This window comes from Berghia stephanieae, chromosome 15 (genome assembly GCF_034508935.2).
Source record: "Berghia stephanieae isolate SIO BIC M18660-M18661 chromosome 15, UCSD_Bste_1.3, whole genome shotgun sequence".
NCBI lineage: Eukaryota > Metazoa > Mollusca > Gastropoda > Nudibranchia > Aeolidiidae > Berghia > Berghia stephanieae.
Genome location: NC_088374.1, coordinates 16,100,415 through 16,107,755, shown reverse-complemented (window position 1 = coordinate 16,107,755; position 7,341 = coordinate 16,100,415).

The window sequence follows — 7,341 nt, the reverse complement described above, 5'->3', positions numbered from 1 at the left end:
TAGGTGATTCCTGTTGACATCAGACATTTTGTTTGATGAAGTATTTATTGTTTTTTTTTTTAAAGGGTTTTAAGGCGCTTATAACACATCAAGGTCATATCAGCGCCAGTAAAGAGGAAGAAAATGGGACAGTTAAAAGTTCTAGAATTACAATTAAAACACCCAAGAAAAGGTAAGACAAAGGGGAATTGGTTCAAATAGGGAAGACATATAGATTCCAAGAGCACACTATCAAAGTACTTAGTTTGAGATCACCTAAAAGTCTCATCTAGTTCTAGACACAGGTACCCACTAAGAGGAATGCAAAGAGGGATACACTCATCTGTTTACAAATTATCTATAATATGTAAACTAAACATAATACAGTGCATAACAGAGAGATGATTTACAGGACAAAAAAATATCATCTCCCAAAACTCTATCTATACATTTGACTGTTTCCCTTTCAGCTAGGGTATCCGACCAGGGCCTGGACAAAACCATGTAATCTTATTCCAAGACAAAGACAGAAAGTATGTTGGAAAACAGATGTATGGGGATAGAAGACACAGTAAGTGCCTTCAGGCCCACTATGGGAGGTAAGGAACCCCACCCAGGATGAATTATCTACATTCCTTCGTGGAATGTCCAGGCGACGATATCTTATTATCGTCGTAGCCTGTGATAAACTGGGCCTCTTACAAATGGGCATGCTTTCTCACTGTTGGCTGTGATAAACTGGGCCTGTGATAAACTGGGCCTCTTACAAATGGGCATGCTTTCCCACTATGGGCTGTGATAAACTGGGCCTGTGACAAACTGGGTCTGTGACAACTGGGGCTGTGATAAACTGGGCTGTGACAAACTGGGCCTCTTACAAATGGGCATGCTTTCCCACTGTGGGCTGTGATAAACTGGACCTGTGACAAACTGGGTCTGTGACAAACTGGTATGCTTCCCAATGGAGGCTATTCATCTTTGGGAATAAATAGAATATGATTTTTTTTTTATGGGTTATGAAAATTTCGATTTTGTATGAAAAAAATATGCTCTATTCTGGGTCAAATTCAGAATAAAATTGAAGTGAGTGGATAATTTGTTTGTGGCAATTTTGTAAGTGACGAAAACTCAATGTTAAAGAGATTTGCATATGTTTTTATTTATTTTTAGGAGTTTTAGAGAATAAACGACACATTAGTAAAAGTTTAAAAACCCAAATAAGGCAAAATAAATATAATAATAAATAAGTAATAAACGATAAAATCTATTTACCCCTGGGGCAAATTTTTCATAGGGTAGGCGCTATATCTCGATAAAACACTAAGATAACCCAGGCATCAGCCGCAGTTCAGTTCGGCAAAATGACGAATTGACGTTAATTTTATTGGTCAAAAATAAAAATGAGATGACGTAGCAGGGGCTCGAACTCAAGTCATCCAGATTGAAGTGCAATGTTGTCTTGTTTTTGTTTTTAAGGGTTTTACGGCGCTTGCAACACATTAAGGTCATATCAGCGCCAGTAAAAAGGAAGAAAATGGGATAGTAAAAAGTTCTAGAATTACAATTAAAGCACAAAAGAAAAGGTAAGACAAAGGGGAATTGGTTCAAATAGGAAACAGATGTAGATTCCAAGAGCACACTATCAAAGTACTTAGTTTGAGATCACCTAATACATTTCTCATCCAGACACAAGCACAGGTCCCCATTAAGAGGAATGCACTCAAATGTTTACAAATCATTATTTATATGTAAAAAAAACAAAAAAAAAAAAAATATATATATATATATATATATATAATATATATATATATATATATATATATATATATATATATATATATATATATATATATATATATATATATATATATAACACATAACAGAGAGATGATTTACAATTTAAAAAAATATCAAGTCTCAAAACTCTATACTTTTGACTGATTCCCTCCCAGTAAGGGTATCCGGCCAGGGCCAGGACAAAGCCAAGTAATCTCATTCTAAGACAAAGACAGAAAGCAAGTATATAGGGGGGTAGAAGACACAGTAATACCTCCCTGCCCACTATGGGAGAACAGGAAGCCCACCCAGGCAGAAAATTTAAAATGATAAAATATCAAACGTACGGATACCATACTCGTTGGATTCTAGCATTTCTCAGGAGAAGCCAAGCAAAGAATGCTAGAATCTGAATGTTCTGAAATCCAATGATCAAGGGAGGTAATAACTTATTATTAGATTAATCAAATTCATGCCAAAAAAAAAAAAAACCCAAAATAAAACAGGTTGAGGAACCTGTACAATACAAAGAATAATAAGAAAAAAATTTTGGACATTCGAATGAGTTCCGAGGAAACCGTCTGTTTGAGGAAACTGTACTCGAGTGTACCCCATGTATTTGTAGGTCTGATAACGCAAAACGTTATGGTCTCATTGTTGTAATGGAAATCTGCCGTTTTATTGAAGAAAACCGTATGAGCTATGTGGTTACCATTGCATATACTGTGTTTTTTAAAACTACGTCAGAAATATACTCTCAAGCCAAGGAAAAATATTGTCCATTACAACAATATTGTTTGTTTTGTTTGTTTTAAAGGGTTTTACGGCGCTTGCAACACATTAAGGTCATATCAGCACCAGTAAAAAGGAAGAAAATGGGATAGTAAAAAATTCTAGAATTACATTAAAGCGTCCAAGAAAAGGGAAGACAAAGGGGAATAGGTTCAAATAAGAAACAGGTGTAGATTCCAAAAGCACCCTATCAAAGTACTTAGTTTGAGATCGCTAAAAGTCTCATCCAGACACAAGCACAGGTCCCCGCTGAGAGGAACACACTCAAATGTTTTACAAATCATATATAATATAAATAAAGCATAATACAGTGCATAACAGAGAGATGATTTACAACAACCAACCCGGGTTCCATCTCTTTCCAGAGGTCGGATGTCATGGCTTTCCATCCTTCACGGTCCATTGCAGCCTCGTTACAGTCTGCCATGCGCCGTCCTGTAGCTTCCTTGATGCCATCTGTCCAGGATTTCCTTTGTCTTCCTCTGCCTCTCTTTCCTTCAATTCTTCCCTCCATTATCCTTTTTTCGAGACTATCATGTCTTCGCATATGTCCAAAATATGACAGCTTTTTGTGCTTCACAGTCAAAAGAAGTTCTTTTTGTTTTTGGCCCATTAGGTCGAGGACTTCGATGCTTGTTTTTCTTGCTGTCCAAGGTATTTTCAGTATTCTCCTGTACGTCCACATCTCAAAAGCTTCAATACGTTGTTCTGTCTGTGCGGTTAGTGTCCACTTTTCACAACCATAAAAGAAAATGGACCACACATTTTACAAGGGAAAAAATATCATCTCCCAAAACTAACTATACATTCGACTGTTTCCCTCTCAGCCAGGGCATCTGGTCAGGACCAGGACAAAACCAAGTCATCTCATTCCAAGACAAAGACAGAAAGCATGTTGGAAAACAGATATAAGGTGATAGAAGACACAGTATGTACCCGCCTGCTCACTATGGGTACAACAATGTTAAATCATCCCTATAATTGCATTCGGTTATCAGATCTGCAAATATGTGCACGCCGGTGTAAGTACAATAATCATTCTTATATAAAAATATAATTAGTCACTATGTAAAATAAAAAATGGTAAATGTTTCAATAAGTATCAAACACAAAATTGTTTTTATCACAATGAAAAAGAAATTGGAAATGCAGTATTGGAATTTGAAACAAATAAATGGAGAACAATGTGAAATCATTAGTATTACAACATTGTAAAAATCAACAGGGTAAAATAATTATAATCGGGGAGGGGGGAATGTTGTTGTTTTGTTTTTTTGTTTTTTTTTTGTTTCTTTTTATTTAAGGGTATTAGGGTGCTTGTAACACATTTAGGTCATATCAGCGCCAGTAAAAAGGAAGAAAATGGGATAGTAAAAAGCACCCAAGAAAAAGTAAGACAAAGGGGAACTGGGAACAAATAGGTTGTTTTGTTTTTAAGGGTTTTACGGCACTTGCAACACGTTTAGGTTATATCAGTGCCAGTAAAAAGGAAGAAAATGGGATAGTAAAAAGTTCTAGAATTACAACTGAAGCACCCAAGAGAAAGTAAGACAAAGGGGAACTGGGAACAAATAGGAATCAGACGTAGATTCCAAGAGCATATCACCAATGTACTTAATTTGAGATCACCTAAAAGTCTCATCCGGACACAAGCACAAAATCCAACAAAGACGAATACACTCAAATCCTTACATTATCCATTCAAAATAACAAATATTAACAATACATAACAGAGAGATGATTTACAAGGAAAAAAAATATCATCTCCCAAAACTAACTATACATTTGACGGTCTCCCTCCCAGCCAAGGTATCCACCCAGGGCCAGGACAAAACCAAGTCATCTCATTCCAAGACAAAGACAGAAAGCATATTGGAAAACAGATATAAGGGGATAGAAGACACAGTATGTACCTCGCCCTACCCACTATGGGAGGTCAGGATCCCCATCCAGACAGAAAGCGTATTAGAAAACAGATATAAGGGGATAGCAGACACAGTAAGTAAGTGCCTCCCGCCCTGCCCACTATGGGAGTCCAACCCCACCCAGCCACCCAGAAGTTCAATGTGTGACCAAACGCCTTCATGTCAGGATGGACAGGATTCCTAAAATAGAATTTAGACCTAAAGCCGTCGATTGTTAGAAAATTGAGTTAAATATTTTAGGAAATAACATTCATTCCTTTGTTTTTGTTTTGTTTTTAAGGGTTTTACAGCGCTTGCAACACATTTAGGTTTTATCAGCGCCACTAAAAAGGAAGAAAATGGGATGGTAAAAAGTTATAGAATTACAATTAACGCACCCAAGAGAAAGTAAGACATAGGGGAACTGGGAACAAATAGGGAACAGATGTAGATTCCAAGAGCATACCACCAATGTACTTAGTTTGAGATCACCTAAAAGTCTCATCCAGACACAAGCACAGGTCCCAACTAAGAGGAATACACTCAAATGTTTACCAGTCATATAATATAATATGTAAACTAAACATAATACAATGCATAACAGAGAGATGATTTACAAGGAAAAAAATATCATCTCCCAAAAACTATAACTACACATTCGACTGTTTCCCTCCCAGCCAAGGGACTCCGACAAGGATCAGGTCAAAACTAAGTAATCTCATTCCAAGACAATGACAGGAAACAATTGGAAAACGGGTATGGGGGGATAGAAGACACAGCATGTACCTCCCTGCCCACTATGGGAGGTCAGGATCCCCACCCAGATTCAGTCCTTTCAAACAGGAATAAACATTTAAATAAAATGTCTTTATGGTTAATGGGACCTAAGTAAATATTGGTGTAAAAGTTCAAACAACATATTATACTATAAATTTGTGACAAAGGGTCACACAGTCAAGAAATTCACTCATTGCATTTAATACACCTGCATTATCAAATGTAGGTTCTAAAATAACAGATGAAACTTGTATAGAGAATTTTAAACATTGCATAATAAGCTCAATGCACTTCACATTGTCAGTAATTTTTAAAATGCATTTTTTTTGTCATAACCGGCGCACACAAGTAAACAAAGTAAGCGCACACATCGGGACATAGAACATAACACATACACACACACACACAGATAATTGAATATTCATACATAGTTATAAACATATAAAAATAGGTATCCTAAAATGCTAGACTGAAATGCTCCTAATTTTAATTTTAATGTTTTAAACTAAAGTGAACACAATCAATTAATGTCCGGATATCTCAGTTGGTAAAGCATCCAACAATCATCTGATGTCCGGATATCTTGATAAAGCATCCAACAATCATCTGATGTCCGGATATCTCAGTTGGTAAAGCATCCAACAATCATTTGATGTCCGGATATCTCAGTTGGTAAAGCATCCAACAATCATTTGATGTCCGGATATCTCAGTTGGTAAAGCATCCAACAATCATCTGATGTCCGGATATCTCAGTTAGTAAAGCATCCAACAATCATTTGATAATCGGATATCTTGATAAAGCATCCAACAATCATTTGATGTCCGGATATCTCAGTCGGTAAAGCATCCAACAATCATTTGATGTCCGGATATCTCAGTTGGTAAAGCATCCAACAATCATTTGATGTCCGGATATCTCAGTTGGTAAAGCATCCAACAATCATTTGATGTCCGGATATCTTGATAAAGCATCCAACAATCATCTGATGTCCGGATATCTCAGTTGGTAAAGCATCCAACAATCATTTGATGTCCGGATATCTCAGTCGGTAAAGCATCCAACAATCATTTGATGTCCGGATATCTCAGTTGGTAAAGCATCCAACAATCATTTGATGTCCGGATATCTCAGTTGGTAAAGCATCCAACAATCATTTGATGTCCGGATATCTCAGTTGGTAAAGCATCCAACAATCATCTGATGTCCGGATATCTCAGTTGGTAAAGCATCCAACAATCATCTGATGTCCGGATATCTCAGTTAGTAAAGCATCCAACAATCATTTGATGTCCGGATATCACATTCCGTAGAGCATCCAACAATTAATTAATGTCCAGATATATCAGTTGGTAGAGCATCCACCTCATAAACAAATGGATGAGTTTCAGTGAAGAATGCAGTTGAGGTTTTTTTCTCACCCCTCTGTCAACCCAACAGTGACTGAGTGGCTGGATCTGCTCAACTTAGTGGAAAGTACTTTGCCACAGCCTAACAGCCTATCCCAAGGGTAGCAAGAAATTACCACTGTCATAAAATGCTACAGAAACCGACATATATTCTGGACATTCATTCTTCAAGACAAGGTAACAATACATGGGACATAACAATGTCATAACTACACAAATCATAATATTTACGCAGTTAATTCCCTTTTACTACAATAGTTATTGTTGGAATTTGTCACGATTATTTTTTTTTTTAAACCCAGAAAAGGTACAAAGATGACAAAATCAGTGGAAAGGTAAGTTGAGTGGTCACAAAAAAAATGAGACACTTTTCAAACAATTGAATCTTCTTAACTCACTCAATCCTAGAGATTTTTGCTAATTTTAAAAATTGGAAAAAGAAATGTATTAAAAATGATCAGTTTTATTCAACTATCTTTAACATTCAAAAACTAAAAACATAAGATTTGATACTACGCCTATAATTTGTCTCATGAAAATTTAATATATAGGCATGGGGTAAAAGTAACCCGGGTAAACTACGGATATAGTCGGTGTTAGGGTTGAGTGAGTTAACCATTCAATCAATATTCATAAACCTGTACATAACCCCCCCCCCCGACCCCCCTCCCTATCCACCACCCACAGTGATTGGATAGTTGGGC